General features: G+C 47.8%; 1 non-coding gene across 1 annotated transcript; it reads left to right on the plus strand.

The window, feature by feature from the left end:
- Positions 1-516: 516 nt before the first annotated feature.
- Positions 517-589, plus strand: TRNAG-UCC (transfer RNA glycine (anticodon UCC)). Its single transcript has one exon. It is a non-coding gene; the product is annotated as a tRNA-Gly (tRNA).
- Positions 590-12,219: the final 11,630 nt, after the last annotated feature.

The raw sequence follows: 12,219 nt of genomic DNA on the forward strand, positions 1-12,219 counted from the left end.
GGACACAGAGACTTGCTGAGTCCCAGTGCTGGTAAGTAACTGATGTGGCATGATAGCTCAGGTTTCCATCTCTTACTCTCCTGGGATTATTTGGAGTGCAGTTGCAGCACCACCACCCATGAAAAAATGATCCTAAGAGCAAGGAGATCCAACCAGTCCATTCTGAAGGAGATCAGCCCTGGGTGTTCTTTGGAAGGAATGATGCTAAAGCTGAAACTCCAGTACTTTGGCCACCTCATGCGAAGAGTTGACTCATTGGAAAAGACTCTGATGCTGGGAGGGATTGGGGGCAGGAGGAGAAGGGGACGACAGAGGATGAGATGGCTGGATGGCATCACTGACTCGATGGACGTGAGTCTGAGTGAACTCTGGGAGTTGGTGATGGACAGGGAGGCCTGGCGTGCTGCGATTCATGGGGTCTCAAAGAGTTGGACACGACTGAGCGACTGATCTGATCTGATAAGAGAAGCAGCTGCAAATCCCATTTCATTGATAGGAACACTGAGGCCCAGGACTCCCTTGGTGGTCCAGTGGTTAAGACTCTGCTCTTCCAAAGCAGGGGGCCTGGGTTCGATCCCTGGGCGGGGGACTAGAATCCATATTCCGCAACTAAGAGTTTGCAGGCCCCACAACTAAGACCTGGTGCAGCAGAATAGATAAATAAATAAATATTTTTTAAAATGCCTGTAAGAGAACCACATGTATATTCCATTTCACTGATAGGAACTGAGGCCTAAGCACTAACTCACGGACCCACCCACAGAGCGTCGTTTTCAAATCTGGATTTTGTGACTTTTTTTCCACCCTCGAAATGGATTTAATGTTATGGATACCAATTCTTCTATAAAGTAGAAACCCATGCTTGATATTTCTGTTAACTAGAAGAGTTACTTAGCAACTGAAATTGTAGCTTTCAGTCACCGAGTTCTCCCCATTCTACAAAGCCCTTTCGAATCCTTTGTCTTATTTGGTCCAGACACTCCAGTGCCCATGGTATCAACTAACCAGGATGTCACCCATCTTCATGGAAACTGGGGATCTATGGTGTTTTCTACAAATGCTCACATTTCACAGACTGAGTGGCTGGAAATAACAGGAATTTATTCTCTCACAGTTCTGGATACCAGAAGTCAGAACTCGTGCTGGTTGGGCACTCTCCTCCTCCCCTGAAAGCTCTAATGGGAGAGTCCTTCCTGGCTTCTTCCAGCTTTTGGTGGCTCCAGCCACTCTTTGGCTCATGGCTGTATCACTCCAGCCTCTGTCTGTGTCTTCCCATGGCCCCTTCTCTGTATGTCTCTTAAGGATGCTTGTCATTGGCTTTAGAGTCCACTCTGATAATGCAGGATGGTCTCGAGATCCTTAACTTAATTTCATCTGCAAAGGCCCATTTTCTATACAAATCCACGTTCACAGATTCTGCCGATTAGCACGTAGGTACATCTTTCAGGAACCACCATTCAAACCCTTGCAGTGGTTTATATGTGTTACACCATCCAATCCTCAAAGGGTGGTTACCCTGTGGGATAAGTAATAGCAGTGTCCTGGTTTTACAGACAAGGAAGCAGGCTGAGAAAGGTCTGTAAGTGTCAGAGTTCTATGGCCAGTCAGATGCAGGGCTGGCATATGAAACCCAGTAGATGACCCAGGCTCTGCCTGCTACTCAGCACATTGCAATTAAAAAAAAATTATTTTCAGTTGGAGAATAATTGCTTTTCAATATTGTGTTGGTTTCTGCCACACACCAACATGAATCAGCCATAGGTACATATATATCCCCTCCCTCGTGAACCTCCCTTCCACCTCCCATCCCATCCCACCCCCTCTAGGTTGTTATAGAGCACTGACCACCATGAGATTCTGCCTCTTTGTGATGTCTGCCAGAAAATCACTCCTGATAAAGAAACCAGGAATTTGGAAACTGTCCTTGGCAGGTGGCGGTGGTGGTTGTCCTAGAAAGGAGAGACAATTTGGCCACGGAGGCAAGGCTCTGACAAAAGGGAGGACCAGGCCTTGGGGGGGATGATGCTTGTTCTGACAGTGTGAGTGTATGTGTGTGTGTGTGTGTGTGTGTGTGTGTTGGTGGCTGGCTGGGCACACACTGCCCTCTGGAGCAGTGAGGTCTCACCCTGGCTTTGGGTGGGTTCCTGGCTTGATCTTTTCCCTGCCATCTGCCACAAGAGCAGGTGTGGATCTGTGGTGCCCTGAGGAAGGGAGGGGGAGCCACGGGGGTCACACGGGGCACTGAAGAAGGACAGCAGCCAGGATGGGTGTCCTGGGGACAGGACACTTCCCAGGAGTCTCTGGATCCCGGGGGCAAAGCTGCCCCCACCCTCCCACGCTCACACGGCATGAGACTGGAGCCCTCCGTGCGGCCTTTAGGGGAGGGCCCGGTGGTTCAGGCCCCAGGAGGTTGGAGGAGGTCACCTGGGATGTGGAGGGGCCCCTCTCCTGCGTGGCTGACTGAGGGGACCACCCTCCTGGGAGTGTGGGGAGGACGTGCCCACAGGAGAGGAAGCAGCCCTCGCAGCTGGCCGTCCTGGGGCCGCCGGCAGCTGCAGGGAGCCCGGGAGGATGCCCTTCTCTGCCCTTCTCTTTCCTTGCCCCCTGGGCTATTCTGGGAAGGAGAGGATGTGAGGACTGGAGCTGGGCAGGGAGAGAACTGGCTTTGGTTTTCTCGGCTTCATCTCCCTGACGTGCTGTCCTCCCATTTTTTACCCTGACTACCACGTTGGCCTCCAAATGGGAAAGTGACCTTCCCAGAGAAAGGTGAGGATGCCCCAAAGAAAGCCTCCCGGGCCCCTGAACCTCTCCTGGCTCCTCTGGGTTCTCACTAAAGGCTGCAGGAGGTCACCTACAACGGGATTTTGTGGAAAAGAGAATAAGTTTTGTGACAGCCCCTCGTAGACCCCACGGTCCTATGCACACGCCAAGTGTCGAGGTGTCCCTAATAGCTGGCCACCTGGTGCAGTTACCCTGGGAGCCGGGCTCAATAGTAGCAGGGGAAGTCAGGGGCAAAGGTCAAAGAGACCCAGTGGCTCCATCTCACTCTGGTCTCCACGATGTTGTCCCTGCGGACCTGGATCCTGGTGCCACTTGTCTGGCCATGTGGCTTTCCTCTCTGGTGGTGCCTTATCCTGGATAGAGCAAGCTAAGGGGCTCACCTGGCCCCATGCTAAGGGGAATCTTGACTGCTGCCCCCTCCCTGCTCACCCCAGCAAGGCTGCCTGGCTCCTGTGTGGGAGGTGGGTGGAGGAAAAGCAGCTAATGAGTTAACATCCTGAGAGTTGGCAAATAGGGCAGAGATGAGATGGTTTCTCCAAAGGCTATAGCAATTCTGGAGAGCACATAGTCCAGGTGGGCTAACTGTGAGATGGACAAAGACTGGCTAACTGGACTGGAATGTTCCTAGGGAGAAATAAGCCTTTTTTGTGCTAAGTCATTGAGAGTTGGAGGTCTACTTGGCTGCTAGCATTTAATGCCTTGATGAATATAATCATTTACATCAAAATAGCCCTTTCAGTTACATAATATCACTTGCTTTTCAGAAAAACCCTAGGAAGTTTAGTTTCCATTCTTCCCATTTTGCTGCTACTGCTGCTGCTAAGTCGCTTCAGTGTGTCCGACTCTGTGCAACCCCATAGATGGCAGCCCACCAGGCTCCCCCGTTCCTGGGATTCTCCAGGCAAGAACACTGGAGTGGGTTGCCATTTCTTTCTCCAGTGCATGAAAGTGAAAAGTGAAAGTGAAGTCACTCTGTCGTGCCCGACTCTTAGCGACCCCATGGACTGCAGCCTACCAGGCTCCTCCATCCACGGGATTTTCCAGGCAAGAGTACTGGAGTGGGGTGCCATCTTCCCATTTTACAGATAAGCAAACTGTAACAGAGACTTGCCCAAGGTAATAGAAAATAAGCAGACAGGACTGTTGAAAGTTAAGGGAACATGTGGAGGGGGTGATGAAGTTACCCACTTCTTAGAGATCTAGGTAGGGGGCCAGGTTGATGGTGAGGTAGAAGAAAGGAAAGAAGGGGGAGTTTCAAGGAGAATTTTGGCTTCTTCTTCCATAGCCTTAGCCTCATGGCCAACTTGGGACACTTGTAAGGCAAGGGTGAGCCTTGGGAAAGACCCCCAGCACCAGGGAGGTGGGACCATAAAAGTGAGTCTCTGGGAAGGCATACGCCTGGTTCTCCGGATAGGAAGATGAGTGGCAATAAAACCATTGAGACTTTGCACAAAATGAAACATGGCAGAACGAAGTGTGCAATGAATGCATTACCCTGATGGTGCTCCCAGTTCTCACCAGGCTGCCATTGCTCAACCTGCTTTGGGGCCCTCTTTGGGGTGTGCCTGTTTGCAGCCACATCCTTTATAGTGAAGCCACGTAAGTGCTGGTTCTGTTTTTCTCTTTCTGTACTGTTTTAAATTTATTTTTTAAATAGATTACATATATAAGGGTCAAACAGATGGCTCAGTGGTAAAGAATCTGCCTGTGCAATGCAGGAGATACAGGAAGATGCTGGTTCAATCCCTGGGTGGGGAAGATCCCCTGGAGAAGGAAATGGCAACCCACTCCTGCATTCTTGCCTGGGAAATCCCATGGACAGAGAAGCCTGCTGGGCTTCAGTCCATGGGGTCACAAAGAGTTGCACAAGACTGAGTGACAAAACAACAAAATAGGGTTTAAACATTAAGAGTATTTAAAGGTAGAGAATAAAAGGACATCTTCCACCCACGACCCCACCCTTCCCTCTGACAGGTCACCACCGTTGTTAGTTCATTATTCCCACTTAGATCTTATTTTGGAAACTTGTGGGATAATTGAAATACATATTATTTTTATCCTTGCTTTTCTTGTGAATACTGTGACACTATGCTACATCCTGCTTTTTTTCACTTCTTACATCTTGAAAGTATTTCCCATTCAATAACAAAGAGCGTAAAGATGGCTGCCTCTCTTTTCAACAGATGTATATGTTGTAAGAAGGCCATGGTTTGTTTAACTAGTTCCCTACTGATACACATTTAGGTTGCTTCCAATATTTGCTATTACAAATCTTCATGCAATGAATATCTTCCACATATGTCATCTTGCAGGTATTCAAGTACACTTGGAGGGTAAGTCCCTAAAAGTGGAATTGCTGTGTCAAAGGATATATGCATTTTGTATTTTGACAGATACTAAATTGCCCTCTCTCGAGGTTTATTGTGACAATTTTTATTCCCATCATCTGTAGGTGAGAGTGCCATTTTCTGCACAATTCTGCGAACAGAACGTGTGTTCAAACTTTCAGACTTTGGTCATTCTGATAGGACAAAAGTGAAATGGTGTTGATTATAATACATTTCTTTTTTTATGAGTGGGTTTTAATGTGTTTTCAAATGCTTAAGAGAGATTTGTAGTTCTTTAAAGAATTTTTTTTCTGTTTCTATCCTTTACTTATTTTTATACTGTGTTGTTTGTCTTTTTCTTAATAATTTGAAGGAGCTCTTTACTTATTAGAGATTAGCTCTTTGTCAATACTACCCGGGGATCGAACCCACATCTCCTGCATTGGCAGGAGGATTCTTTACCACTGAGCCACCATAGAAGTTCAGTTTATTCCTAGTTTGACTTAAAAACAGTCTTCTTGCTTAGAATCTGTTTTTTGTCTTTTTGCTGCACAGAAGCTTTGATTTTTATATAATCAAATCACACTTACTTTTTATAATATGGATATTCTAATAAAGTTAGAAAAGCCTTCTCTAACTCCCAGGTTTTTAAAGAATTCCCCCATGTCTCTTCCTCACAGTTTTATAGATTTATTATCTTTTAAGTTTTGGATCAATTTTGAAATTTTCTAATTGAGGGAGTCCAAGTTTACTTTTATCCAACTTATTAGCAAAATATTCCAATGCCATTTATTGAATAATCTAGCTTCTTCACCAATGATTTGAAATACCACCTTTATCATAACAAATTCTGTTATTTGGACCCATTTGTGATCTTTCTATTCTGCTCTATTGGTTTATCTATTTATGTGCCAGTACCTCAGTCATTTGAAACACTGAATATGTTTTAACGTCTGATAGAGTAGAACCTTTTCATTTCTCTTCTTTTCAGCTATTTTGATATTATTCCTACTTATTTATTTCTTCACATGAAATTTAGAATCATATAATTGGTTCAAAAGATACACATCAGCATTTTCTTGGGGAATACATTAAATTAAAACAGTAATCGAGGAGAGATTGACATTGCATTTTGATACTGAGTCTTCCTCTCCGAGACTGTGCTGTGAGTCTCATTTGTTTGAGTCATCCTTTCGCCTCTCTCAGTTTTAGTCCTATTTACAGAGGGAAGGCCTTTAGGAGAGGAAAACATTTTCAAATCCACAAGTAGGTCTGATGGGTTCATCATGACAGCAATGGCTAAGGGCCTGGCTAAGTCTCCATTCATTTCTCTCTGGGCCAAAGCTCACTGGCTTCTCCCTCATGTGGTGTTGGGTTGGGGTTTTGTGGGGAGAGAGGAGGGTCTGTCAGCAACAGATAGAAAAAGACACAAGAGGGGGGGTGATGGAGGTGGGGAGAGAGACACCATCTGGGTATCCAGAACTGAAAGTCAGCAATGTCGGACAAAGATAGAAAGAAAGGGCAGGCGTGGGGGACTGCGGGTTACCGGTGATGTCTGCAGGAAGGTGGGGAGGAAGAGAAACTAGAAGGGCAGCAACAGCAAAGGATGGGTGAGGAGGGGGAAGAGGAGAGGGAGGAGGGGGCAGGAGAGGGGATGGAGGTGGGGAGAAGAAGAAAGGACATCTGGTCAGGAGCACACGCCTGTGAGGCCCTAAGTTCACCATAGCCCTTCCAGGACTGGGGTGGTGTCTTCATGTCAACATCTTTTCTTATATGCGGTAAATAACGTACATATAGAGAAGTGTATGGACTTCCCTGGTGGTCCGGTGGTTAAGAGTTCACCTAACAATGCATGAGGCACAGGTTCAATCCCTGGTCCAGGAAGATCCTACATGCAGCAGGGCAGGTAAGCCCATGAGCTCCAACTACTGAAGCACAAGCCTAGAGCCTGTGTTTTGCAACAAGGGAAGCCACTGCAATGAGAAGCCTGAGCACCGCAGTGAAGAGTGGCCCCCAGCACTGCAACTAGAGAAAGTCCATGTGCAGCAGCGAAGACCCAGCGCAGTCAGAAATAAGTACGTAAATAAAATTGAAAAATTAACCTTTATAAAAGGGTTTAAAACATATATACACTGTTTACTGAATGGATATGAAGTCAGCTTCCTTTCAGCTACCACCAGGTCAAGAAAGGGAGCATTTACCAGCATCCCAGAACCTCCGTTTATATGTGACCACTGTCCTGAATTTTTATGATCAGCAGACAACTGCTGTTATAATAAAGAAAAAAAATGTTGAAAAATTCAAGACCAAGACTGAAATGTGCTAGAGAGGGGACTGGAAGCCAGGCTCTGAAGGGATGCTGTTTCCAGGACATTTTCCAGCTCCGGATCCCTCATGTGTTCCAAGCCTTGTCTCCCTTCCCCAGAGAGAGATATCTGAGAGCTCTCCCTATGTGGGTTCCATTCCAGGCCACTGAGCAGTGCCCCTGGGCCCAGAAAGCCCACCTGATCCCCGGAAGCGGGGATTGCGAGTAGAGCTTTTGGCAAATTATCTGACACAAAGGGCACAGGCAAGGCCCCTGGTGTTTGTGGGCAGAACACTGGTGTGTGTGTGTGTGTGTGTGTGTGTGTGTGTGTGTTAGTCATGCAGTCGTGTCTGATTCTTTGCGACCCCATGGACTAGAGCCCACCAGGCTCCTCCGTCCATGGAATTCTCCAGGCAAGAGTACTGGAGTGGGTTGCCATTTCCTTCTCCAAGAGCATTGGTAGTTCTGAAGTTTGACTGGTCCCGGGAAGTAACTGGGAAATTGCTGAGGCTCAGTTTGAATCACTTCTGCCACAGGGAGCATGTGGGAGGGGGGCCACATGAGCAGCCAGCACCCCTGCTCTCCTCTCATGGATCTATCTTGGGACTTTGTTTCTTGCTGAAAGAAAACCTTCCAAAGAGAAAGCGTGGCTTGTAATCTACAAGGTAGTGACCTGGGAGTGGGAAATAGGTGCAGACAACTCCTGGTTCACAATGCCTGGGGCCTGTAAAGACACTTTTGCTTTTTTGGAGTTGGAGCATTTGTATCTGTGCTTGACCAGTCGGGAAAAAAAAAAGGATGTGGCCCCGCTGTTGGAGTTGTAGGAACCTAGACAGAGGCACCAGGCCGGGTGAGGTCAAGGCAACAGAGACAGACTGAGGATGGCGAGAGTGCAGTCGGGCAGGGAGGCGGCTCTGGAACAAGAGTGTGCCCGGGGCCAGCCTGCCTGGGTGTAGCTGGCCTCATGGTGAAGGGTCTGGCCTCTTGCTTAAAGAAACCACCAGGGACAAGGTTGGGGCCCGTACTCTCCCGCACGAGGGCATTTAGGAAGGAACTCTCATTTCTTTTTAGGTAACGGAAGGACCAAAGTCATTCAGTTCCTTCACATTTCCATGCTGACCTGAACTGAGGACAGTCCGTGCCTATGTGGTGGTCTGTGAAGAATCTTTGTGGGGTTCCAAAAAGCGCCCCCTCCCAGGCTCCTTAACGTCTCCCATTACCCTTTCAAAATCTGAAAATGCCCACCCAAAGTGAAATCATTGGCTTGGCAATGTTTCTGGAAAGCCCGTAATCAATCAATCCCGTGTTCAAAGCCACATCGCAATGAGGTCCACCTGACTGCTGTGTTCAAAGCTGTGTCCAGTCACTGGAAACTTCCAATTCCCCTTATCCTGCCCTATTTTATTTTTATGCCCTTAACATATAATACGGGAGAAGGCAATGGCACCCCACTCCAGTACTCTTGCCTGGAAAATCCCATGGCCGGAGGAGCCTGGTAGCCTGCAGTCCATGGGGTCGTGAAGAGTTGGACACGACTGAGCGACTTCCCTTTCACTTTTCACTTTCATGCGTTGGATAAGGAAATGGCAACCCACTCCAGTGTTCTTTCTTGGAGACTCCCAGGGACGGGGGAGCCTGGTGGGCTGCCGTCTTTGGGGTCACACAGAGTCGGACACGACTGAAGTGACTTAGCAGCAGCAACATACAATACCCTTTGCCTGTTCATTATTGTCTCTCTCCTCCTACCAGAATATATGCTTCAGGAAGGCAGAGGTTTTTGTCTACCATGTTCATGGATACCTCTGCAGCCCCTAGAAAAGAATCTGGCATGGGGTAGGCATCCAGCAAAACTCTGTTGAATGAGCTGAAGATCTAGAAACTGAGAATGTTGAAGTTGGGATGGAGCTTTTGTAGTATTTTAATCCACGACACCTAACCTTTTTTTAATGGGTTTCTGTGGTGGCTCAAACGGTAAAGAATCTGCCTGCAAAGCAGGAGACCCAGGTTCGATCACTGGGTTGGGAATATCCCCTGGAGAAGGGAATGGCAACTCACTCCAGTTTCTTGCCTGGAAAATTTCATGGATAGAGGGGCCTGGTGGGCTACAGCCCATGGGGTTGCAAAGAGTCGGACATGACTGAGCAACTAACACACACACACACACACACACACACACAGAACCTTTTTTAAGTAGGAAGGCTTCTTTTAAGCGCAAAACATTTCATAGATACCTGTATAACAGAAGCTATGCTTGAAAAGTACAAAGTACTTTTAAATGAATTTCTCCTTTATTAATCTATAGACATTTGAGAAGTTGTATGTTATATTCTCTATTTATGTCCATTATGTGACATACCAACGTTACCTGACATATGGATTCACAAACTGTTTGCAACAACTCCGAGGGAGCAAAGGGTGTGTAACCCAGAGATAAGGCACATGTTTACAGAGGGAAGGCCTTGGGAGATGGAAACATCTCCAAATCCATGGTAGGTTTGATCTGTTCAACGTGACAGCAATAGCTAAGGGCCAGGCTTGGTGTCCATGCATCTCCCTCTGGACCAGAGCTCACTGGCTTCTCCCTCATATGGTGCTGGGCTTGGATCTGGGGGGAGAGGGGAGGGTCTGGCAGCAACAGATAAAGAGACCAGGGATGGGGTGGAGGTGGGGAGAGAGACACCATCTGGATATCCAGAACCGAAAGTCAGCTGTCTCTGACTAAGCTAGGAAGAAAGCGGCAGGCATTGAAACTGTCAGAAACTGTGAACAGTTGAGCACTTTCTGGCTCTTAAGCTATCAGAGAGCAAGACACCAAAGGTTTAGAAAGGCTGACAATTATGTTTTGAGTGGAGGGATGAGCCTGGGCTTTGGAGCTGTCAAGATTAGTTCAGATTTTCACTCTGACAAGGACATTTACGTGATCAGAGAGATACTTCTGTCTTTGCGTTTGGATCAGAGAGAGGAAATGTGATGGTGGTGTTAGGTGCCGAGCGGAATACCTGGGATGTCCAGATACTCAACAAGTATTCCTTCTCCCTAAATGGTCTGAGGGAGGAGCACTGTCCAGGGAGGCCCCCGCTGAAGCAGGGATGAGGAGGTGCTGAACGATGGGTGGAGGGTGTCTTTTCCCGGGCAGATGGGGTGACCTTCAGTGGTTCAGGGAATTGGGGCTCTCGGGGTGGGGGGTGCAGGAGAGAGTTTTTGCCTGGTTCTGGAAGTATCAACTTTGGGCGGAGAAGCCGAGTCCCTGGACACATTTGCAGTGGGTGAGGGACGCAGCAGTCCCCACAAGTGGGAACCATGTGTGCCATGCTGAGTAGCTGATGAGACTCAGTCCCCTAATTAGAGAGAGAGAGTCCTGTTTGAAGCCTCAAACTGAGACTCTAATTCTAATCAGTATTTTAATTCCAGTACATTTGGCAAAATAAAAACAGCTGTGAAGAGAGCCAGGGAAAAAAGACAAGCGAGCTCTCTTCCTTGCCTTTCAACCCTCCAGCTTTCGGAGTCATTTGGCCATTTGGGCTGCTTGCCTCTCCCCCCCTTCTCTTCTAGATTTGCCAGGGAACATGATACCTGCCCGCAGGCCTGTGCTCCCATCCCTTGACCTCCAAGAAACCCTCCAGATTCCCGATGGGGCCAGTCCTCTTACGTTGCTCTGTACGAGCGTCTGTCATTTCAGATGGGCTCTCTGTCAGGCCCAGTCACACAGATGTGAGCCACAGGGATGGCAGCAGGTCTATTTTCAAGAGCTTGGGCTGTGAGTGAGTCACAAACAAAACCAGAGAACACGGCCCATCGCCTCAGAGCACCACTTTCCAGCTACTGATGGGTTTGGCCTTGGTCCTCTCTGTTTTTGTGGGTCAGGCGAGAAGTGTCCACTTACAGAGGATGTGATTTTAAAGAGCTCAGAGATGTCCAGCTACGCCTTGGCCTGAAATAGTAATTCTCCTCCTAGGAGACATGACTTCAGGTCAAGAAGGCTCTTGTCGATTAGGGAACGAACTTATGGTTACGGGGGTCGGGGGAGGAGGGGGAAAAATGGGGGAAGTGATAGGGAGTTGAGGATGACATGTACACACTGCTATAGAAAAATAAAAGCATGAAAAACAACAACCAAAAAAAAGAAAAAAGAAGGCTCCTGTCGAAAAGGAACAGCTGTTTTACCATGAAGAGGAAGCAACCTCTGAGCAGGTTTTTATATTTTTGGAGGGGGAAGGTCCATGGTAAAGGGCAGGTAACACAGGACAGGAGCTTTTTGACATGCAGGCAAGCAGAGGAAAATCCCTGCCAGTGGAGGAAGTTTCTACTGAGAGGAGCAGCTTGGGTACCTGGTAACTAGCAAAAGTGTGTTGAGAATTACAATACACTTTTGGAAGAGAAGGGGACGACAGAGGATGAGATGGTTGGATGGCATCACTGAATCGATGCACATGAGTTTGGGTGGACTCCGGGAGTTGGTGATGGACAGGAAGGCCTGGTGTGTTGCCGTTCATGGGATCCCAAAGAGTCGGACACGACTGAATGACTGAACTGATACTGATTGAGAATTACAGAGAATTACAGAAAGTGCCAACTTCACCAGCTTCACTGTGTTGGTCGGCTGATTGGATTCAGGGCCATGCACTGGTCCAGAAGTTCATGAAGCCAATCCTTGATGACTCTGCCAAAGCTCTCCTATTGTTCTACTATGTTCTACCAGGGAAGTGGAAATCCCCCTTCCATCTCCCCCAGATTCAACCTAAACCCCGGGACTTAATCCTTTCTCAAGGCTCCATGTTAGAGGGAGGGAGATGACTTTCCCCTTGA

Source organism: Bos taurus, chromosome 23, assembly GCF_002263795.3.
Source record: "Bos taurus isolate L1 Dominette 01449 registration number 42190680 breed Hereford chromosome 23, ARS-UCD2.0, whole genome shotgun sequence".
Lineage (NCBI taxonomy): Eukaryota > Metazoa > Chordata > Mammalia > Artiodactyla > Bovidae > Bos > Bos taurus.